At 42.7% G+C, this 24,395-nt stretch overlaps 1 long non-coding RNA gene across 5 annotated transcripts in view; it reads left to right on the forward strand.

The window, feature by feature from the left end:
• Positions 1–24,395, forward strand: part of LOC134346623 (uncharacterized) — a 124,706-nt gene that overhangs the window by 73,166 nt on the left and 27,145 nt on the right. For 2 of the 5 annotated variants that reach the window (XR_010017963.1, XR_010017960.1), the window contains exons 2-5: positions 4,254–4,365; positions 11,378–11,463; positions 11,807–11,907; positions 18,689–18,830. This is a non-coding gene — a long non-coding RNA (uncharacterized LOC134346623). Of the gene's footprint in view, positions 1–4,253; positions 4,366–11,357; positions 11,464–11,806; positions 11,908–18,688; positions 18,831–24,395 lie in introns of all 5 variants that reach the window. The other 3 variants (XR_010017961.1, XR_010017964.1, XR_010017962.1) reach the window with 3 other exon arrangements.

Here is a 24,395-nt window from a genome sequence, read left to right on the forward strand (position 1 = left end):
GACTGGTAGAGCATCTCAGTGGGCTGAATGGCTTAATTCTGCTCCTATGTCTTGTGGTCTGATGGACAGTGTAGATGCAGAGATGCTTTCACTAGTAGGAGAGACACAAACTGGGGACGTAGCCATAAAACAAAAGGCCTGTCACTTAAAACAGGTGTGTAGCAATCTAATTTCTCAACTCCTGGTGAATCACTATTCTCTGTACCTGAGTGAGGTGAAGGCCAGATCATTAGAAGTATTTAAAGTGGAGAGAGATAAATATTCTAAAGATTGAGGAACTGTGGATTATGGGCATAGAAGAATTGTGACCAGTATGATCATATAGAAAGGTAGGATATGCTTGAGGGATCTGGTGATCTTCTTCTGCCATTCTGATAATTATCTGCATATTCTTTTAGCTTGATGCATGTCTCCAAATGCATTAAATCCCTCTTTTCTGCCCAACTGACTTGACCATCTATGTCTTCCTACAATGTGACATCTTTCTTTCTCACTCTTAACTGATATTTGTATTATTGCAAATACCTTTACCATGCCCCATCCTCCTCCCTAAATTTTAGTTTAATTCATTGGCATATGTTACAGAAAACAAGAGACTAAGTGCACGGCTGTGTGGAACACCACTGGAAAAGCCATTGATTCACTAAATCAAGTTTTGCTCCCTGCCATGAGCCAATAATACTCAATTTGTCACTCTCCCTCAAACCTCCTGGGATCTTATCATCCTAACCACTTTGCACGAGGAACATTGATAAAAGTTGTTAAAATCAAAGTGATCTATTTCAAACCCACGGTCTTTATTGACCAGTTCAGAAAATTCAGTCAGGTTGATAACACCATGGTATTTTCTTAGCAAATATATACTGAATATCATTGACTAAAATGTGCCTTTCTAAGTGAAGGTCAGAATGCAATTGAATAATTTTCCCACCACCAAAGTGAAACTGTCGTTATTTGGTTTATTCCCTAAAACTATGGTACAACAGCACTTCTCCAATCCTCTGTCAAGGCTGACCATTTCAGGGATATAGAGGTACTTTTTAAAAAGAAGAAAGAGGTGCAAGGCAAGTACAGACATCCCACCCTGCAAAAACTCATTTCAGGGAGGTAGCACCCCCGCCCCCCCGCAACCCCATATTCCACCCCCCCGTCGACCTCCAAGGGTGTATATAATACTTTGTTTAGTGATTTTGTCTAATCTGTAAACCAAATTGGGTATATGCAGCAAATGTGGCATTAAAATATGTACTTATATTATATTATCATGTTTATTCTATTACAACTTTAAGCAAGTCTATAGGGAGTTTGGCCTCATCCAGAACGAGGGGTCACAGTTTGAGGATAAAGGGGAAGCCTTTTTGGACCGAGATTAGGAAAAACTTCTTCACACAGAGAGTGGTGAATCTGTGGAATTCTCTGCCACAGGAAACAGTTGAGGCCAGTTCATTGGCTATATTTAAGAGGGAGTTAGATATGGCTCTTGTGGCTAAAGGGATCAGGGGGTATGGAGGGAAGTCTGGTACAGGGTTCTGAGCTGGATGATCAGCCATGATCATACTGAATGGCGGTGCAGGCTCGAAGGGCCGAATGGCCTGCTCCTGCACCTATTTTCTATGTTTCTATGTTTCTATCACGTAGGACATCAATAGCATAGCTCCTTGGCAGCTAGCCAGCTAGTTTAAAATCAGGGGTCCCCAACCTCTTTTGCACCGCGGAACGGTTTAATATTGACAGTATTCTTGCGAACCAGCCGACCCGTGGTGGGGGGGTGTTAAACTCGACCGGAATATAGGTGATAAGTCAACTATAAGTCACTTGTAAGTGGCTAATACACTCAATTTCATTTCTAAAGGGATTTATCTAACGAATTTAATATTAAACACACAGCACATATTTTCCTCACATGAATGTAGTGATAAGTCGTTGCAGTGGTACAACGGTGGCCGGAACGCACCCAGCACATCTTTAAGAAAAAAGCCGAAATAAACAAGCTAATTGATTAGATGTCGCCTCTGATCTGGGCCAACATTTACATGCCAGGCGGCACCTAATCAATCAGCTTGTTTATTTCGGCTTTTTTCTTAAAGATGTGCTGGGTGCGTTCTGGCCACCGCTGTATTCTTCACAGCCCCGAGGTTGGGGACCACTGAATTATAAGTCACTTATAAGTCAATAGCATCATAACATTTTAAGTTATGTTTGGATGTTAAACACACAGCACATATTTTCCTCATATGAACATATAAAATCATTGCAACACACCAATATCGCTGAATCAGTGGGAGCCCTGGGCTTGTTTTCCTGCAACAAGATGGTCCCATTGAAGGGTGATGGGAGACAGCGATACTCGAAGGGGGTTCCTTATGTCCAGTCTATTCAGCAATTTAGTTTTTGTTGCATTCATCGCAGAAAACTCCACTTCGCAGAAATATGTTGGAAATGGAAGCAACGTTTTCAGTGTTTTCGTGGCTATCTCAGGATATTCAGCCTTGACTTTGATCCAGAATGCCGGCAGAGATGTTATGTCAAACATACTTTTCAGCCCACCATCACTTGCAAGCTCGAGGAGTTGATCTTTTTTCCGCGCTGACATGGATGATTCACCGGGGACATTCACAAATGGGTCACGGACCCTTTCCTTTGCACGTCTTGGGTCACTGATGACCTCGCATGTGTTAAAATTCAACAGTCTGTGACAGGGTATGAGGAAAGGTGCAGCTGACTCATATTGTTTTATATTGCCGAATCATATTGTTTTCCTCATGGCCCGGTGGTTGGGGACCACTCTTAGCACGAAGAGAAACCAATCAGGATGCTCATTCTCCCTTTCCTTCTCCCTCTCAAAAAAATCTATTTCCGGGATATCGTATATAATTTCCGGGCGTCAGGGAGCCATATGCGGGAGACTCCTGGAACTTCCGGGAGAGGGGTTTCGTAGAATAGTACAGCACATTACAGGCCTTTCGGCCCACAATGTTGTGCCGACCCTCAAACCCTGCCTCCCATTTAACCCCCCACCTTAAATTCCTCCAGAGGTGGGATGTCTGCAAGTACAGGCAGCTGAGAACAAATGAGGTATAAGAAATGCAAGAGAACAATTAAGAGGGAAATCAGGAGGGCTAAAAGAAGGCATGAGGTTGCTCTGGTGGACAAGGTGAAGGAGAATTCCAAGGGCCTCTACAATTATGTACATTAAGAGCAAAAGGATAGCAAAGGACAACATTGGTCCACTGGAAGGTCGGAGTGGTCATCTATGCATGGAGCTGAAAAAGGTGGGAGAACTTAAAGAGATATTTTGCATCTGTATTTTCTTGGGAGACGGATATGGAAGGTGAAAATTGAATGTTGAAGGATGTGTTTTAGTGCTTGTGAGGCCACTGCAATATTGAACCAATACTTTAATTCCTATCTTTCTGAAGGATTTGCAGGTTTTGTTAGTCCTCTTGAAGGCCAAGAACTCCCATCAATGTTACAACTGAGACAGACCTGTAACATACATATATAGCTCATGACATTAGAAAATTGCCTCCCTATAGTCCATTAGCTTTCGAGGCCAAATGCAGATGTAATATTGTTGGGTTCATGTAGCCCAGCATATCAGGTCCACTTATTAAATGTTCATGCATGATTCAAGTTCAGGAAAACACCTGTCAAATTTAAAAAAATAATAAAAATATTAACTGCAGAAGAAAGTGATGCAAGTAGGGATCAAAAATAAACTGATAAAGAGTCAACTGATGTTTCTGAAATTATTTGAGAAATCATCTGCTGGTCATTTATGGAAAGATAATTTTTTATTGCATCTGATGCTGGCTTCGTAGAGAAGTATTGCATATATCTTGAATTAGATTAGATTTACCCTGGAAGTTATGTGATGTAATGTAACATTGATAGTACTGAAGCTACCTCAGTGGTGTTACTGCCATGTAAAAGAGAGTTTTACAGGACCTCAATGCAAGAGATAAAATATCACAAGCAATCTAGAAGCCCTGAGTGCTGATAGCAATCTAAAGTTTAACACGTACACATCAGAAAATTATTCCTTTGGTAAGTCTACTTCTTGGAATTAAGCAGCAGCAATATTTCTAATCAATGTAAAGAAAAGTATATGATCTTGTACCAATGTACTTAGTAACTCTTAAATTGCAATAACATCGCCATTTCAGTTTTATACATTAATTTTCTGAACACTGATGCACAAATTTATCCATTTAAATGACATTTTTCATTTTAAAATTATGATTGTTTTCTAGGTCAAATTTTGCATTGGTGAGGAATGTATTCCATCGTCTGAAAACATCTGACAACAACAGCTCTATAAACTAACCATAAGAGCAAAGCTTGTTCTATGTCCAATGATAACAGGTAATTTAGATTTGAGTGTTATTTGTGACAGTTCACTGAAAGTAAAAAGATGATGTTCTGGGACATGTCCCAAAGTTATTTTTCTGTAGGATATATTTTAGAGCAAGGTCTCACAATATTAACCTGGGCAAGTCAATACAACTTATTTTAAAACGCAAACACGTGGAAATCTGCAGATGCTGGAAATTCAAGCAACACACACGAAATGCTGGTGGAACGCAGCAGGCCAGGCAGCATCTCTAGGAAGAGGTACAGTCAACGTTTTGGGCCGAGACTCTTCGTCAGGACTAACTGAAAGAAGAGATAGTCAGAGATTTGAAAGTGGGAGGGGGAGGGGGAGGGGCAGTGACCTCTCTAACATCAGCTAATGCCCCTCCTCCCCTTCTTATCCAATCCCTTATTTATTTATTTTCCCCCCTTTCTTTCTCTTTTTCCTCCCTCTGTCCTTCTCACTACATGTTCCTCTGGTGCTCCCCTCCCCCTTTTTCTGCCCCTAGGTGCCCACCCCATGATCCTCTCCCTTCTCCAGCCTTGTATCCCTTTTGCCCATCATCTTTCCAGCTCTTAGCTCCATCCCTCCCCCTCCTGTCTTCTCCTATCATTTCAGATTTCCCCCTCCCACTTTCAAATCTCCGACTATCTCTTCTTTCAGTTAGTCCTAACAAAGGGTCTCCGCCCGAAACTTCAACTGTACCTCTTCCTATAAATGCTGCCTGGCCTGCTGCGTTCCACCAGTATTTTGTGTGTGTTGCTCAAAATAAATTATTCTGTTTTTGTAAAGACCATGAGTAATGCATTTGGATTTTGCCTGCACCTTTAAGCATGCTACTTCCTAAAGAAGATTGGCAGGCATTGGAGACCACAAGACCATATGTCACAGGAGCAGAATTAGGCCACTCACCCCATTGAGTCTGCTCCACATTCCATCATGGCAGATCCATTCTCCTGCCTCCTTCCCATTACCTTTGACATCCTGACTAACCAAGAAACTATCAACCTCTGCTTTAATCTGAAACAATCAGCCTCCACTTTAAATATATTCAATGATTTGGCCTCCACCGATTCACCACACTTTGACTGAAGAAATTCCTTCTCATTCCTGTTCCAGCTGGACACTCCTCTATTCTGAGGCTGTGTCCTCTGGTTCTAATCTCACCCCCTATAGGAATCATCCTCTCCACACCAACTCTGTCTAGGCCTTTCAATATTCAATAGGTTCCAAAGAGATCCTCCCCTCATTCTTCTAAACTCCAGCGAGTACAGGCCCAGAGCAATCAAATGCTCCTCATATGTTAACCCTTTCACTCCCATGATCATTCTTATAAACCTCCTCTGGATCCTCTCCAATGCCAGCACATCCTTCTGTAGAAAAGGAGCCCGAAGCTGTGCACAATACTCCGAGTGCGGTCTGACTAATGCTTTATACAATCTCAGTATTGCATCCTTGCTGTTATATTCTAGTCCTCTTGAAATGAATGCTACCATTGCAGTTGCCTTCCTCACACTGACTCAACGTTCAAGTGTGTGAAGGGAATCCTGCACAAGGGCTCCCCCTGCGCCTTTTCACCTCTGATTTTTGAATTTTCTCCAAGTTTAGAAAATAGTCTATGCTTTTATTCCTTCCAACAAGGCCTCGGTAATTCCTCAATAGTAACTGCCTCTCCACCAATCTTTGTATCATCTGCAAACTTGGTCACAAAGCCATCATTTCATCATCCAAATCATTGTCATATAATGTTAAAAGAAGCCGTCTCGATACTGACCCCTGCAGAACACCACTTGTCACTGCCTGCCAACCAGAACAGGCCCTCTTTACTCTGACACTTTGCTTCCTGACAATCAGCCAATCCTCTATCCATGCTTGTATCTTTCTTGTAATACCATGGCCTCTTATCTTTTTAAGCAGCCTCATGTGTGGTACCTTGTCAAAGGTCATCTTAGAATCCAACATCCACAGTTTCTCATTTTGTCTATCCTGCCTGCTATTAAAGAATTCCAACAGATTAGTCAAGCGAGATTTCCCCATAAGAAACCATGCTGGCTTTGGCCTACTTTATCTTGTGCTTCCAAGTACCCTGAAACCTCATCCTTCATAATGGACTCCAAAATCTTCCCAACCAATGAAGTCAGGCTAACTGGCCTATAATTTCCTTTCTTCTGCCTGTCTCCCTTCTTAAAGGCGGGAGTGACATTTACAATTTTCCAGTCCTCCAAAACCATTCCAGAATCTAGCAATCCTTGAAAGATCATTACTAATCCCTCCACAATCTCTTCAGCTATCTCTTTCAGGAACACTGGGATGTAGTCTGTCTGATCCAGGTGGCTTAGCTACTTTCAGACTTTTCAGCTTCCTAGACACCCTCTCCTTAGTAAAAGCAACTACACTCACTTCTGTCCCCTGACACTCTCTGGCATTCTGGCAGTGTCTTCCACAGTTAAGACTGACGGAAAATACTTCAAACCTCAAAGTTCAAATTCAAAGTAAATTTATTATTAGAGTACATACATGTCACCACAAACCTCTCTGAGATTCTTTTTCTGTGGGCATGCATAGCAGCAAGTAACTGTATACAGGATCTGTAAACTGTATATATCAGGAACTGTGAACTGAAAACAAAGCATGCAAAAGCAGATAATAAATAAATAGCAATAAATAACAACGTAACAGAGTCCTTAGATGAATGTAGTTATCCTCCTTTGTTCAAGAGCCTGATGGTTGAGGGGTAGTAACTATTCCTGAACCTGGAGATGTGAGTCCTGAGGCACCTGTACTTTCTACCTGATGGCAGCAATGAGAAAAGAGCATGGCCTGGTTAGTGAGGATCTTTGATGATGGATGCTGCTTTTCTCCAGCAACATTTTGTGTAGTTGTGCTCAATGGTTCAGGGCTTTACTGGTGATGTACTGGGCTGAATTCACAACCTTTTATAGGATTCCCCTCTCAAAGTCATTGGTGTTCCCACCCCAGGCCGTAATGCAGTTCACCATTTCCTTGTCCCCCATTACTACCTCTCCAGCGTCATTTTCCAGCGGTCCCATATCTACTCTCGCCTCTCCTTTACTCTTCATATATCTCAAAAATGTTTGCTATCCCCTTTGATATTTTTGGCTAGCCTACCTTCATATTTAATCTTTTCTCTCCTTATGGTTTTCTTAGTTGCCTTCTGTTGGTTTTTAAAATCTTCCCAATCCTCCAACTTCCCATTATGTTTTGCTATATTATATGCTGTCTTTTGCTTTTATGCTGTCCTTGATTTCCACTGTCAGTGATGGTTGCCTCATCCTTCCATTATAATAATACTTCATCTTTAGGATGTATCTATCCCGCACCTTCCAAATTGCCCCCAGGAATTCCAGCCATTGCTGTTGTGCCATCATCAATGCTAGTGTCCCTTTCCAATCACTTTGGCCAGTTTCTCCCTTACGCCTCTATAATTCCCTTTACTCCACTATAATACTGATACATCTGACTTTATCTTCTCCATCTCAAACTATAGGATGAATTCTATCACATTATGATCACTGCCTCCCAAGGGTTCATTTATCTTAAGCACACCACACTTATCAAATCTGGTTCAGTACACAACATCCACTCAGAATTCCCTTTCCGCTAGTGGGCTCAACCACAAGCTGCTCTAAAAGCCATGTTGTAGGCATTCTACAAACTCCCTCTTTGAGATCCCACACCAATCAGATTTTCCCAATCTACCTGCATATTGAAATCCCCGATGACTATTGTCGCATTGCCCTTATTACGTGGATTTTCTATTACCCATTGAAATCCATATCCCACATCCTGGCTACTGTTTGGAGACCTGCATATAACTCTGATAGGGTTTCTTTACCCTTGCAGTCTCTTAATTCTACCCACAAAGATTCTATATCTTCTGCTCGTATGTCACCTCTTTCTAAGGATTATGATTTCATTTATTTTTACCAACATACTCACCACACCCCCTCTGCCTACCCCACTGTCCTTTCAATCTTTCAATACAAGTTGTATCCTTTGTAGGTGAAGTTAAAAAATTGCAAGGATAAAAAACACATTATGGGAATCATATATAGGCCTCCAAATCGTTGCCAAGATGTAGGGTTGAGATTGCAAAGGGAGCTGGAAAAGGCATATAATAAGGGTAGCGACACACTTGTAATGAGGGACTTCAATATGCAAAGGGATTGGGAAAATCTGGTTGCGGTCAGATCACAAGAGAGGGAATTGACTGAATGCCTACGAGATGCCTTTTTAGAGCAGCTTGCGTTTGAGCCAATCTTAGATTGGGTGTTGTGTAATAACCCAGATCTTATTAGGGAGCTTAACGTAAAGGTACCCTTAGGAGGCAGTGATCATAATATGATTGAACTCATACTCAGTTTGAGAGGGAGAAACATACCTGGAGGCATATGACAAGATAGGCAGAACTCAGCATGGATTCCTTAAAGGAAAATCCTGCCTGACAAACCTATTACAATTTTTTGAGGAAATTACCAGTAGGCTAGACAAGGGAGATGCAGTGGATGTTGTATATTTGGATTTTCAGAAGGCCTTTGACAAGGTGCCACACATGAGGCTACTTAACAAGATAAAAGCCCATGGAATTACAGGAAAGTTACATACGTGGATAGAGTGTTGGCTGATTGGCAGGAAACAGAAAGTGGGAATAAAGGGATCCTATTCTGGTTGGCTGCCGGTTACCAGTGGTGTTCCACAGGGATCAGTGTTGGGGCCGCTTCTTTTTACATTGTACATCAACGATTTGGATTATGGAATAGATGGCTTTGTGGCTAAGTTTGCTGACGATACGAAGATAGGTGGAGGGGCCGGTAGTGCTGAGGAAACGGAGAGTCTGCAGAGAGACTTGGATAGATTGGAAGAATGGGCAAAGAAGTGGCTAATGAAGTACAATGTTGGAAAGTGTATGGTTATGCACTTTGGCAGAAAAAATAAACGGGCAGACTATTATTTAAATGGGGAAAGAATTCAAAGTTCTGAGATGCAACGGGACTTGGGAGTCCTCGTACAGGATTCCCTTAAAGTTAACCTCCAGGTTGAGTCAGTAGTGAAGAAGGCGAATGCAATGTTGGCATTCATTTCTAGAAGAATAGAGTATAGGAGCAGGGATGTGGCGTTGAGGCTCTATAAGGCGCTGGTGGGACCTCACTTGGAGTACTGTGGGCAGTTTTGGTCTCCTTATTTAAGAAAGCATGTGCTGACGTTGGAGAAGGTACAGAGAAGATTCACTAGAATGATTCCGGGAATGAGAGGGTTAACGTATGAGGAACGTTTGTCCACTCTTGGACTGTATTCCTTGGAGTTTAGAAGAATGAGGGGAGACCTCATAGAAACATTTCCAATGTTAAAAGGCATGGACAGAGTGGATGTGGCAAAGTTGTTTCCCATGATGGGGGAGACTAGTACGAGAGGGCATGACTTCAGGATTGAAGGGCGCCCTTTCAGAACAGAAATGCGAAGAAATTTTTTTAGTCAGAGGGTGGTGAATCCATGGAATTTGTTGCCACGGGCAGCAGTGGAGGCCAAGTCATTGGGTGTATTTAAGGCAGAGATTGATAGGTATCTGAGTAGCCAGGGCATCAAAGGTTATGGTGAGAAGGCGGGGCAGTGGGACTAAATAGGATAAAATGGATCAGCTCATGATAAAATGGCGAAGCAGACTCGATGGGCCGAATGGCCTACTTCTGCTCCTTTGTCTTATGGTCTTATGGTCTTATAACCCATATGTATCAGTATTGCAATGGAATAAAGGGAATTACAGAGGCATGAAAGACGAGTTTACCCAGGTGGATAGGAGCAGGATACTGACAGGGATGATGACAGAGCAGAGATGGCTGAAGTTTTTAGGAATAACTCACAAGATGCAGGATTGCTATCTCCCACAGAGGAAGAAGTTCTCAGATGGCAGGGGTAGGCAACCTTGGCTGACAAAGAAAGTCAAGGATTGCATAAAAGCCAAGGAAAGGGCATGTAAGATAGCAAAAGTGAGTGGGAAGCTGGATGATTGGGAAGCTTTTAGAATCCAACAAAAGACAACTAAAAAAACTATAAGAAGGGAAAAGATTAAATATGAGGGCAGTAGTATAAAGCAGGATCCAGAAGTTCTTTTCAGTTATATAAAGAGTAAAAGGGAGGTGAGAGTTGATAACGGAAAATGATGCTGGTGAGATAGTAATCGGGGACAAAGAAATGGCAAATAAACTTAATGGGTGCTTTGCATCAGTCTTCACTGTGGAAGATACTAGCAGTGTGCCAGAGGTCCATGAGTGTCAGAGAGTAGGAGTGAGTGCCATTGTTATTACAAAGAAAAAAATGCCAGGCAAACTCAAAGGTTTTAAGATGAATAAGTCACCTGGGCCAGATGGACTGCATCCCAGAATCCTGAGAGAGGTTGCTGAAGAGATAACGGATGCATTGGTCATAATCTTTCAAGAATCACTTGATTCTGGCATGGTCCCGGAGGACTGGAAGGTTGCAAATGTCACTCCACTCTTTAAGAAGGGACAGAAGCAAAAGAAAAGAAATTATGGGTCAGTTAGCCTAACCTCAGTGATTGGGAAAGTGTTGGAGTCTATTATTAAGCATATATTCAAAAAGGAACAGAAAATAAAAATCATACAAATAAGCTCATTTAACAAATCTAAAAATGGTAGCAGCTACCTTGATCCTTTGCGATTCTCCTATACTGAAATGAGTGGAAGTGCTCCAAGGCAAATGGCGAATGGAAGATTTGGTAGCTCAGTTTTCACATATGTGAATCATGAACCTCCTGACACTAAAAGTTCGGGAGAAGTAATGCAGACATTTCCCTGCAAAATCCATCACAATGTGGATGCATATAGTAAAGGGTTTTCTTGCCTTTATGGATAAAAAACACTTCACACAGTCTCATAGCAGCATTAAGTGGATTGAACAAATTAGTTAATTAGACTTCATAAGGCCCTGTAAGTAATGAGCTAAGCTAATATTTTCAGTTCTGCAGTTTTTGTTTTATTGTTTTAGGAAGTACTTGTCAGTAAAGACTGGGCCACTATTGAAAGGAAGGTTTGAGCTCTTGACTTCTGAGTGCAAAGTCATCAACAAAACAGGTAATATTGTTTCCCTTACTGCATATCTGCAAATGTTATTAATCTAATGTATTTTCTGGATTGTAATGAAAAGCCATTGAATCCTAGCTAGAAACTGCTCTGACTTTGTACTTTCTATGTGTATTTTTGCACTTGATGTGTTTCTCAATTTAATTTTGCCTTATGTTTATCATGACTATTCATTTGTTTTTTTAAATCCTTTTATGTTTTTGTTACTTCTGTGATATATACTTTTTCTTTAAAAATATGATACACTAACAAGAAATCTAATGTTTTGCAAATTGACTTTTATCCCTGAGCAGTAATTCTTTGAATCTTGTTCTCTTTCTTCCCTCCACTGAAGGTGTGGTTGCCTCAATCCATTAGATCCCCAATTGTTAATGGTTTCATCTTCTACGGTGGCTTCTCACCAGCCACCCTGCCACTTCAAACAAAATCGCCCAGGTATGCACAGGCTCTTTCTTTCTTCTGTTGATCCACAAAACCAGCTGTCCTTGTTGATTCATGAATTTAAATCTATTTTTCTCATTTCACTTTTTCTTTTCATACTTTACTGTCTTTTCTCAGATTAATTGCCATCCTTTAATGCCATCTGGTGCTAAATTTTCCGTTTCCTGAAACAGTCCTTAAAAACTATCTGCTCTGAGACCTACTTGTATGATCTCTGGTCGAAGTAGTCTTTAGACACCATCCACATCCACCAGGTTGAACTTGCTCGCACCTTAAACAAACTTGCCGTTGACCTCACTCACAAAAAACATGATTGCGAAGCCAGTGCGTGGTTTTCATATTATATTGGAGTATCTTTGCTCCAGCCCTGTTCAGCTTCCATTTCTCACTCATTCGAGCTAATATTATGGCAGGAAGCTACAGCCCAGATAGCTAAAAATACACAAAACAATTATAAAGGACAATTGGAAAATACCAACAGGATTAGACATAGTCAATGCAGACTTCCGGAAAGGAAAACATGCTTGACAATTGCATTGAGTATGTTGCTGAAGGAATAGGAAAATGAAAACCACTGACTGTAAGACTATAAGACTGGGGGTTGTGTATGTAGATTTTGCCTTTGACAAAATTCCACAAAGAAGATTAGTGTGTAAAGTTAAAGCACATGGGATTGTGGATAATGTATTGGTATGCATTGAAAGTTTATTTTGGTTGACAGGAAACGAAGACTGGACATAAATGGATCCTTTTCAGGGTGACTGGTCGATATGATAGTGGGGCTTGTTATATATAATGGTTTGAATAAGGGAATTAAATAATATTTCTAAATTGGCTGTTTACACTAAAGAGATGGGATTGTAAATTGTGAGGAAGGTGCAAAGAATCAAGGTGACTCAGAATGAGCAGGTAGACAAAACATAGGAAATGAGTTAAATGTGGATTAATGTGAAGATTTTTTTTACGTTCGTGGAAAAACAGAAGCAATAAATTATTTAAATGCCATTAGATTGAGATGTGATGTACAAAGAGAATGAGGTGATTTTTGAATACCTGTTACGTGCTAATTGTGAGATTCTGCAGGTTTTGGATTGTCTTCACGGTAAGATAATTTGAGTGAAGGAACAAGAACCTCTTGCTACAATTATACAATTATAATATATCGGTGTTGCCCCAATTCTGCTTACCAGATCTGGAATATCTCACAGTTAAGTGCTTTCCATTTTACCTACCATGGGAGATTTCCGTGATCATTTTGGTAATGGTATACAATCCACCTCAAGCCAATGTCAATCAGGCTTTACATGATCTGAGCAATGGGATCAACATGCATAAAACAGTATACCCTAATGTCTTCACCAACATTTTGGGGGATTTTAACCAGGCCAGTCTGAAAACAAAAATCACTAAACGATTACCATCAACAAATCACTTGCAATACCGGCGGAAACAACACGTTGGACCATTGTTACACCACCATCAGGAATGCCTACCGTGCTATTCCACGCCCTCACTTTGGGAAGTCTGATCACTTGGCTGTACTTCTACTCCCTGAGAATAGGTAGAGACTGAAGACTGCAGCACCAACAGTGAGGACCAAGAAGGTATGCACAAGGGAAGCACAGGAGTGCTTACAGGACTGTATTCAGGGATTCATGTTCGAATCTGGATGAGTGTGCTGCAATTGTTACCAACTTCATTAAAACCTGTGTGGATGAGACTGTGCCTACAAAGATATGCTGTACATTCCCAAACCAAAAGCCGTGCATGAACCAGGAGGTATGTCATCTGCTGAAGGCTAGGTTTATGGCATTCAAGTCTGGCGACCCAGGTCTGTACCAGAAAACTAGGACTTGCAGAGTGCTATTTCAAGGGCAAAGAGACAATTTCGAATGAGGTTGGAGGCGACATCAGATGTACGACAACTCTGGCAGGGTTTGCAAAACATTACTTCCTACAAAGCGAAACCCAATAGCATGAATGGTAGCAATGCTTCACTACCAGATGAACTCAATGCCTTCCATGCCCGCTTTGAAAGGGAGAACACAACTACAGCTGTGAAGATCCCTGCTGCACCCAGTGACCCTGTGATCTCTGTCTTGGAGGCCGATGTTAGGCTGTCTTTAAAGAGGGTGAACCCTCACAAGGCAGAAGGCCCTGACAGATTACATGGTAAGGCTCAGAAAACTTGTGCCAACCAATTGATGCAAGTATTCAAGGAAATTTTCAACCTCTCACTGCTACAGGCGAAAGTTCCCACTTGCTTCAAAAAGGCAACAATCATAACAGTGCCTAAAAAGAATAACGTAAGCTGCCTTAATGACTATCGCCTAGTTGCACTCATATCTGCAGTGATGAAATGCTTTGAGAGGTTGGCCATGACTAGACCGAACCCTTGCCTCAGCAAGGACTAGGACCCACTGCAGTCTGCTTATTGCCACAATAGATCAATGGCAGACACAACCTCAATGGCTCTTCACAAGGCCTTAGACCACCTGGATGACACAAACACCTATGTCAGAATGCTGTTCATCAATTATAAATCAGCATTTAACACCATCATTCCCACAATCCTGATTGATATGCTACAGAACCTGGGCCTCTGTATCTCCCTCTGCAATTGGATTATCGACTTCCTAACCAGAAGACAACAATCTGTGCAGATTAGTGATAATATCTCCTCCTCTCTGACGATCAACACTGGTACACCTCAAGGGTGTGTGCTTAGCCCACTGCTCTACTCTCTCTATACCCATGACTGTGTTGCTAGGCATAGCTCAAATAGCATCTACAAATTTGCTGATGATACAACCATTGTTGGTAGGGATCTCAGATGGAGATGAGAGGGTGTACAGGAGCGAGATAAGCCAACTAGTGTCGCAGCAACAACCTTGTACTCAACATCGGTAAGACAGAAGAGCTGATTGTGGACTTCAGGAAGGGTAAGATGAAGGAACACTTTCCAATCTTCATAGAGGGATCAGAAGTGAAGAAAGCTGCTGGGTGTCAAGATCTTTGAGGACCTAACCTAGTCCCAACATATTGATGCAGCAATAAAGAAGGCACAACAGCATCTATACTTCATTAGGAGTTTGAAGAGATTTGGTATGTCAACAAAAATACTCAAAAACTTCTATAGATATACCATGGAGAGCATTCTGACAGGCTGCATCACTGTCTGGTATGTGGTGGGGGGGGGAAGGGGGGATTACTGCACAGGACCGAAAGAAGCTGCAGTCGTAAATTTGGTCGGCTCCATCTTGGGTACTAGCATACAAAGTACCCAGATCATCTTCAAGTAACGGTGTCTCAAAAAAGGCAGCATTCATTATTAAGGACCTCCAGCACCCAGGGCATGCCCTTTTCTCACTGTTTCCATCAGGTAGGAGATACAGAAGCCTGAAGGTACACACTCAGCGATTCAGGAACAGATTCTTCCCCTCTGCTGTCTGATTCCTATATGGTCATTGAACCCATGAACACTACCTCACTTGTTTAATATTTCTGATTTTTAGCACAATTTTTAATCTATTCAATATACATATATCATAATTGATTTACTTATTTATATTCTTGTATTGATTTATTCTTCTTCAGTATTATGTCTTGCATTGAACTGCTGTTGCTAAGTTAACAAATTTCCCGACACATGCCGGTGATGATAATCTGATTTTGATTCAGATACTACTTAGTGAGACCACTGTGAGTATTTAATGCAGCTTTGGTCGCCTCCAAGAGGGAATGCAGTAATGGCTCACAGATTGATTCCTGTGATCGCAGCCCTGCCTTGTGGGGAGAGATTATTGCAACTACGTTTGCCTACATCAGAATGTAGAAGAGGGAGAAGACATCTTCCTGCTCTAAAATGGAACTTACAAAAACTGACAGGGGCTTGACAGACTGAGTGCTGGAGAGATGTTCCCTGGCTAGGGAGATTTAGAATGAGGGGGTCATCATCTTGGGTTACATGGTAAGAGATTTATGACTGAGGTGAAGACAAATATCTTTATGCAGTGGCAAAGTGAACCTCTACAATTTGTTAAGACAGAGCACAAAAGTCACCAGGTCACATAATATATTTAAGAAAGGAATAGGGTCATAGAGTCATAGAAAAGTACAGCACAGAAACAGGGCCTATGGCCCATCAAGTCTGTACCGAACCATTTAATCTGCCTACTCCCATTAACCTGCACTGGGACCATAGCCTTCCTTACTCCTACTATTCATGTATTTATCCAAACTTCTATTAGACGTTGAAGTTGAAGTCGCTTGCACCACTTGTGCTGGCAGCTTGTTTTCACATTCTCACAACCCTCTGTGTGAAGAAGTTTCACCTCGTGTTCCTCTTAAACTTTTCAGCTTTCACCTTTAACCCATGACCTCTGGCTGCAGTCTCACCCAACCTCAGTGGAACAAGCCTGCTTGCATTTACCCTATCTATACCCCTCATAATCTTGAATACCTCTATCAAATCTCCTCTCAATCTTTTATGTTCCAAGGAATAAAGTCCAAACCTATTCAACATTAACTTATAACTCAGGTCCAGCAAAATCCTTGTAAAATTTCTCTGTACTCTTTCAACCTTATTTACATCTTTCCTGTAGGTAGATGACCAAACTGCACACAATACTCCAAATTAGACCTCAACAGTGCCTTATACAACTTCAACGTAACATCCCATCTGCTGCACGTGATACTTTGATTTATGAAGGCCAATGTGCCAAGAGCTTTCTTTACAACCTTATCTACCCGTGACACCATTTTCAATGAATTATGGACCTGCATTCCCAGATCTCTTTGTTCTATCGCACTCCTCAATGCCCTACCATTCGCTGTGTAAGACCAACCCTAGTTAGTTCTACTGAAGTGCAAGATCTTGCACTTGTCTGCAATAATTCAATCTGCCATTTTTTCAGCTGGCCCAGATCCCGCTGCAAGCCATGGTAGGTTTCCTTGTTGTCATCCACAAATTTGCTGATCCAGTTAACCACATTACCATCCAGATGATTGATATATAAGACAAACAACAACAGACACAACAACAGTCCCTGCGGCACTACACTAGTCACAGGCCTTCAGTCAGAGAGGCAACCATAGAATCTACTACCCCTCTCTGGCTTCTCCCACAAAGCCAATGTTTAATCCAATTCATTATCTTACCTTGAATGCCGAATGACTGAACCTTCTTGACTAACCTCCCTTGTGAGATCTTGTCAAATAACTTGCAAAAGCCCATGTAGACAATATCCACCATCTTGTCTTCATCCCCTTTCCGGGTAACTTCCTCATAAAACTCTATAAGATCAGTTAGACGTGCCCTACCAAAGTCATGTTGACTATCCTTAATCCGGCCATGTCTGAACAAATACTTGTATATCTGGTCTCTTAGAATATGTCAGCCTATAATTTCCTACTTTATGTTTAGAGCCTGACTTAAATAGTAAAACAACATTGGCTATCCTGGTACTTCACCTGTGCTAAGGATGATTTAAACATCTCTGCTAAGGCCAAGGCAATTTCTGCACCTGCATCCTACAGGGTCCGAGGAACATTTTGTCTGGCCCTGAGGATTTATCCACCCTAATTTTCCTCAGTACAGCAAACACCTCCTCCTCTGAAATCTGTACAGGGTCTAAGGAATCAATGCGCTTTGCCTCACTTCTAAAGACTCTATGTACATCTCTGAGTAAATACAAATGCAAGACATTAATTTAAGATCTCCCCCGTCTCTTTTGGCTCCACACATGGATTACCACTCTGATCTTCCAGAGGACCAATTTTGTCCCTTGCAATTCTTTTGCTCCTAACATACCTGTAGAAACCCTTAGGATTCTCTATCAGCTTGTCTGCTAGAGCAACCTCATGCCTTCTTTTAGCCCTCTTGCTATCTTTCTTAAGTGTTCTGTTGTACTTCTTAAACTCCATAAGCACCTCATTTGTTCCTACCTGCCTATACCTGCTCTGCTCCTCTTTTTTTTTACTAAGGGCATCAACATCCCTTGAAAACCAAGGTTCCCTACACGTGTTAACTTTACCTTTTATTCTGACAGGCTTTGTACACTCAGAATTGGACTTTTGAAGGCCTCCCACCACTTTTACTTATATACCTTTTACTTTATCTTCCTCCTTCTCTTTCTCCTTCCAGCATATTCTTCCTTCTGCAACACACACACACACAATGCTGGGGGTCTCAGCAGGTCAGGTAGCATCAACGCAAATGAATAAACAGCTGACTTTTTGTGCCGAGACCTTTCATCAGGACTGGAAAGGAAGGGGGAAGGCGCCAGAATAAGGAGTTGGGCTGAGAAGAAGGAATCTGATCAGAGAGGAAAATAGGCCATGGGAGAAAGGGAACAAGGAGCGTCACCGGGGGAGGTGATAAGCAGTTGAGGAGAAGAGACTAGAAGCCAGAGTGAGAAATGGAAGGTGAGGGAAGGGGGAGGGGAAAAGAGAAAAATAATTACTGGAATTTGAAATCGATGCCATCAGGTTCGAGGCTACCTAAATGGAATATGAGGTGTTGCTCCTCCACCCTGAGAATGGCTTCATCATGACAAAAGAGGAGGCCATGGATTGGCATGTCAGAATGGGAATAGGAATAGGAATTAAAACGGTTGTCCACTGGGAAATTCCGCTTTAGGCAGACGGAGCTGAGAAGCTCGAAAAAGTGATCCTCCAATTTATGTTGGTCCTCCAATGTATGTTTGTCTTCTGTTTGCTGACATTGTACTCTGTTTGAACCAACACTGTACCTTATTTTCCCAACCTTGTCTAGGTACATTAAGACCATACCATTCTACTGTTACTCAGGATTTCACTGCTCTTCATTTACAAGATATTTCCAGTGAAGATTTCCCACTAACATTTGAAAGCACTCTGCACGCAAAATGCATAAAACAAATGTGTTGCCAACAAAAGTGAGTCACAAACAGGTACTATTTTTGAATTTGCCAACAAGGGAGATTAAGTATGAAAGACGCAGATGACTGTTGTTTATTTTTATGGTCCATTAAGGAAAATCCAATCAGGTCAAACCAAATACTTGATCAGCAAGACTGACCCTATTATCTTTTCTAATAATCGAAATTGCTTTACCTTTAAATTTTCTTCTGTCATTTCTTCACAAGAAAGGACTAAAAGATTTGAATTTGGTATGAATTTGGAAATTTTAGCAGAATCAGGATATACTCTTCTCAAAGTACATATCCAAGAATGTTTTAAATGTAAAATAAGTTTCTGCTCTGAAGTTTGTAAGTTACGGAAGTCTGCCACTCTGTGGGTAAAAAAACCTCTCCCTCATCTTCTTCTCTAATCTTTCCATTAAATTATTTTAAATCTACATATGCTTCCTAGTTTTTATGTTAAGGGAAACAGATCCTTTCTATTCCCCTTGTCTAGTTCTCTTATGGTTCTATACAACTCTCCCCTTAGTCTCCTGTGTTCTAAAAAATTACACTGGAGTGCTCTTTTCAGTTACCTGATGAGGTAACCATGGCCTCTGACCAGGAGCAGATGTCATCAGGTGGTGCCTAACCTTTATAGAGTGTTTCGATCCTTAACCACGACACTCTCCAGTTGGTGGGTCAGCAGTAGTGGCCAAGTCACTGCCCATCTGCTCCTGACTTCCAGAAAGAGGCTTTCTGCTTCCTCTCTCATCCTGCGAGCTGCTTGGTTTTTGCTCTTTTCATCAAGGCCCAGCACAGACAGCCACCTCCATGCTGACCTTGCAGGGTACCCTCTATATCCTATCTCCATGGGGAATAGCCATGCCTCCATCCTTTGTCCCTGCACTCCCGGACTAAGGACTCGTATTTCAGGGCCTTCCTCTCGTGAGCCTCCTTGCATTCTTCCTCCCATGATACTGAGAGCTCCAGCGGATGATTTTCTTGTCTTTGGTGGACCACAATACGATGTCTGGTTGAAGTGTGGTTTGCACTACCTCTGGAAACTGCAGCTTCCTCCCCATGTTGACCCTCATCTCCCATGATTTGGCAGTTTGCAGCAGACTGGATTTGGGCCTTTTTCATATGACTGATGGGGCCTTCTCCTTGATGAAAATGACTGCCTTGTTTACCTCTCTGCCAGCTGATTTCTTTTTACAGCTCTCCCACTCCAGTGTGTTAGCAAGGGACAGCAGCAAGGGACCTCGTCGCGGCACCACCTGTACAGTCCTTCTGTTAAAGTTGTTTTGCATCCTGACAGTATGTGTGCCAGTGAACCCTGCTGACCACAAAGCTTGCATTTAGGGTCTTCTTCTCAGCCCCCATGCGTCCTCTTGTGATGGTGTAGGGAGGGTGCCATACACAGACCGCAGGAGGAAAGAAATGCGGCAGGGCTCCACTCTCCAAAGCTCTGTGCTTGGGAAGATCCCATTTTGTCCAGGCACCCTATGACCCCAACTTCACTTCCTTTGATACCCACCTTCTGTCCTCATAGTTCCGTACCTCTGCGTGGACCATGTCTCGCCTATCCTATGCCTTTGGAATGGTGCCGAGCTGAGGCCTTGCCATCCCAGGCATGGGTTGCCAATTATGTCTCTCAATGCAGGGACCTCACTGCCTGGTCTATGGCCGAGTTGGTGGCCCACTTTCAACCCGATCTTGTTGGAACTCCCACTTGGTTTATTAGCTTGTTATCGTAGCTCCTCACTGTTAACACAACTCTACATTTTGCCACCTTAAACTCCTCCACTAACAATGACAACGGGAGCTGTAGCTGGCCTGATCTTATGTAAAGCCCCACTGAACAAAAACTTTGGGGGAGTCCCCAGCCACCTCCGCAGGTGCTTGATGACTTTCCTCTCGATGCCTTCTACAGTGGTCATGGGGAACTTGTACACTGGGAAAAACTAGAGCAGCCTTGGTAGAAGATCATGTTGGTAGAGCTATGTTTTAAATTTACCAGGGAGACTGACTTTGTCGATCTTTTTCAGCCACTCTTCATTCTGCTTTACAGAGTCAGTGATGTTGGTGCTGTCCGTTATTGCTGCATTAAAGTGCTTTCCAAGACATTCTACTGGGTTGTCCTCTATAGAAGGAATGACTTCTCCCTGTACTTGAAGACTGATCTGACTATTAATCTTGCCCTTTTTGATCACCATGTTTCTAGACTTCCTGGCCTTGAAGGCCTTCCTAGCCCCAATAGCTAGCTTGTCCAGGGTTTCCAATACCCATCTTGCTTGGACATGGGTTAGAGTGGTTACCGTGATGTCATCCATGAACCCTGTATTGCAGGTTGGTGAATGCTGGGCTCCAACACTCGGTCTCGGGTTACACCTGCTGCTGCTGATATGAGGAGGTTCATACCCATGACAAACAAGATGGGGGAGATGGTACAGCCGGTTGGAATCCCTTTTTGGAGGTCTTGCCAGCTGGTTATAAAGTGAGCTGAAGAGAAGCATAGCTTGATTCCTACTAGGTAGCTGGTGATCATGTCTTGCGTGATTGGTGGGATAAGGTAGTGGTCCAGGCCAGCTGGATGAGGACTTGTGGAACTGGTCCGTAGGCGTTGGCTGGGCCTAACCAGACAACTGACTGTTAGGTCTCCTTTCTTCTGTCTGGCCTCGTGGATCAATTAGCTGATTATGGAAGTGTGTTCAAGGCACCCAGAAACACCCGCGGTGCCACCTTTCTGGGTGGATACAGTGGTTCTCCATTAAGTAAGAGGTCAGCCTTTTCACAGGCACCGAGAAGAATATCTTGCACTCCATGCTAAGGAGGGAGATTGTCCTAACAGGGTGATTGTAGAGGAATTTTCGTCCTTGTGGACATAGCATCCTTCAGCCATTTTCCAGCTTGGTGGGATAGAGTATTACTCCAAATTTTCCTCATTATCTTTCACAACCTTGTAGTGTATAACACTTGGTTCTGGGGTGGCAGATGACTTAGCATTCTCTCTTGATGATATCCTGGGCCTCATGCCACTTTTTGAAAAAGGAGGGAGAGAGAAACCGGGGAATTATAGACCGGTTAGCCTAACGTCGGTGGTGGGGAAACTGCTGGAGTCAGTTATCAAAGATGTGATAACAGCACATTTGGAAAGCGGTGAAATCATTGGACAAAGTCAACATGGATTTGTGAAAGGAAAATCATGTCTGACGAATCTCATAGAATTTTTTGAGGATGTAACTAGTAGAGTGGATAGGGGAGAACCAGTGGATGTGGTATATTTGGATTTTCAGCTTTTGACAAGGTCCCACACAGGAGATTAGTGTGCAAACTTAAAGCACACGGTATTGGGGGTAAGGTATTGGTGTGGGTGGAGAATTGGTTAGCAGACAGGAAGCAAAGAGTGGGAATAAACGGGACCTTTTCAGAATGGCAGGCGGTGACTAGTGGGGTACCGCAAGGCTCAGTGCTGGGACCTCGGTTGTTTACAATATATATTAATGACTTGGATGAGGGAATTAAATGCAGCATCTCCAAGTTTGCGGATGACACGAAGCTGGGCGGCAGTGTTAGCTGTGAGGAGGATGCTAAGAGGATGCAGGGTGACTTGGATAGGTTGGGTGAGTGGGCAAGTTCATGGCAGATGCAATTTAATGTGGATAAATGTGAAGTTATCCACTTTGGTGGCAAAAATAGGAAAACAGATTATTATCTGAACGGTGGCCGATTAGGAAAAGGGGAGGTGCAACGAGACCTGGGTGTCATTATACACCAGTCATTGAAAGTGGGCATGCAGGTACAGCAGGTGGTGAAAAAGGCAAATGGTATGCTGGCATTTATAGCGAGAGGATTCGAGTACAGGAGCAGGGAGGTACTACTGCAGTTGTACAAGGCCTTGGTGAGACCACACCTGGAGTATTGTGTGCAGTTTTGGTCCCCTAATCTGAGGAAAGACATCCTTGCCATAGAGGCAGTACAAAGAAGGTTCACCAGATTGATTCCTGGGATGGCAGGACTTTCATATGAAGAAAGACTGGATGAACTAGGCTTGTACTCGTTGGAATTTAGAAGATTGAGGGGGGATCTGATTGAAACGTATAAAATCCTAAAGGGATTGGACAGGCTAGATGCAGGAAGATTGTTCCTGATGTTGGGGAAGTCCAGAACGAGGGGTCACAGTTTGAGGATAAAGGGGAAGCCTTTTAGGACTGAGATTAGGAAAAACTTCTTCACACAGAGAGTGGTGAATCTGTGGAATTCTCTGCCACAGGAAACAGTTGAGGCCGGTTCATTGGCTATTTTTAAGAGGGAATTAGATATGGCCCTTGTGGCTACGGGGATCAGGGGGTATGGAGGGAAGGCTGGTGTAGGGTTCTGAGTTGGATGATCAGCCATGATCATAATAAATGGCGGTGCAGGCTTGAAGGGCCGAATGGCCTACTCCTGTACCTATTTTCTATGTTTCTATGTTTCTATGGGCTGTTCCACCTTCAGTTCAGTTGCTGGGATTCTTGATTGGTGGACTTTTGGATTGAACTCTAGTCCCTGATTCCTACAGGGATCGTTGTGTGATTCCCACAAAAATTCTTCCATCTCCTGCTTTGGGCTGGCTAGGGTGCCAGATTTCCACTGGCTAAGAAGAGCCGTGGTGAACCTGAATGGGTTTTTAAACAAACTGTGCTCTCCTTCTCTCTTTCTCCCTTCTTCACTTTTGCAGCTGCTCCACCCTCCTGAGCTTGTGCAGCCGTTGCTACGACTTGCTGGCTAGAACTTTGACACCTTTTTCGTCAAGTGGACTGATTTTGAATTGTTGTTCAAGGCCTTTATCTCTCTTCTCAGGTGGCGAATTTCCCTTTCCCTCCTGTTTGGTTGCCATCATGGTTTAAGATCCCCTTTACTCTCCTTTAGGCCGAACGGCTTTTTAGCAAAGTTGAACACAACAGCTGTGAGGGAGTAGATTTTCTTGTAGACAGGTCCTACCAATGTCACTTCCAAGATGCAATCAGGTCGTCATCAAACTGCTTCCAAGATACATTGTCTGATGATCTAGGCCATCTGATCCTCTCTTTCCTTGATGAATGGACTAGGGTGTCAGAGGGGTCACTCAGCTGATCTCTTCTTTTCAACTGGGGCAGCTCAGATGTGGAGAGGTCTTCAACTCTGTGGGTGCTTCCTGGCTGAAGATCTCTCCGCACCTGAGCTGCTCCATGCCAAAGAAGAGTTCTCCATCGTCTCACCGGATGCTGAGTCTGTGCGCCGCACTGGAGTTGCCTTCGTTCCACAGCTGGACCTCCTTCGGTGTATCTTGAGGCCTTTGATGTTTCTGCACATTTTGCCGCAATGACACTTTACAATGAATGCCTTCCTGGTCAGTGTTGTTTGCTTGAGCCTTCTCATGATCATATTTCCAGTCCTGGCCATTGCTGTTACATTCATCCCATTCAATATATGTCCGCCAGATATTCAAGTTTGGGCAACATCCTTGCATCCTCTTTAGGTTAATCATTTCTTCCTTGTAATGTGCAGGTGTACGATATGCAACTATTTCTAACATAACCTGTCTTATGTCCTTCGCCTTTCCTCATAAGAATGCCT

The sequence above is a fragment of the Mobula hypostoma genome, chromosome 1 (genome assembly GCF_963921235.1).
Source record: "Mobula hypostoma chromosome 1, sMobHyp1.1, whole genome shotgun sequence".
NCBI classification, from domain to species: Eukaryota; Metazoa; Chordata; class Chondrichthyes; order Myliobatiformes; family Myliobatidae; genus Mobula; species Mobula hypostoma.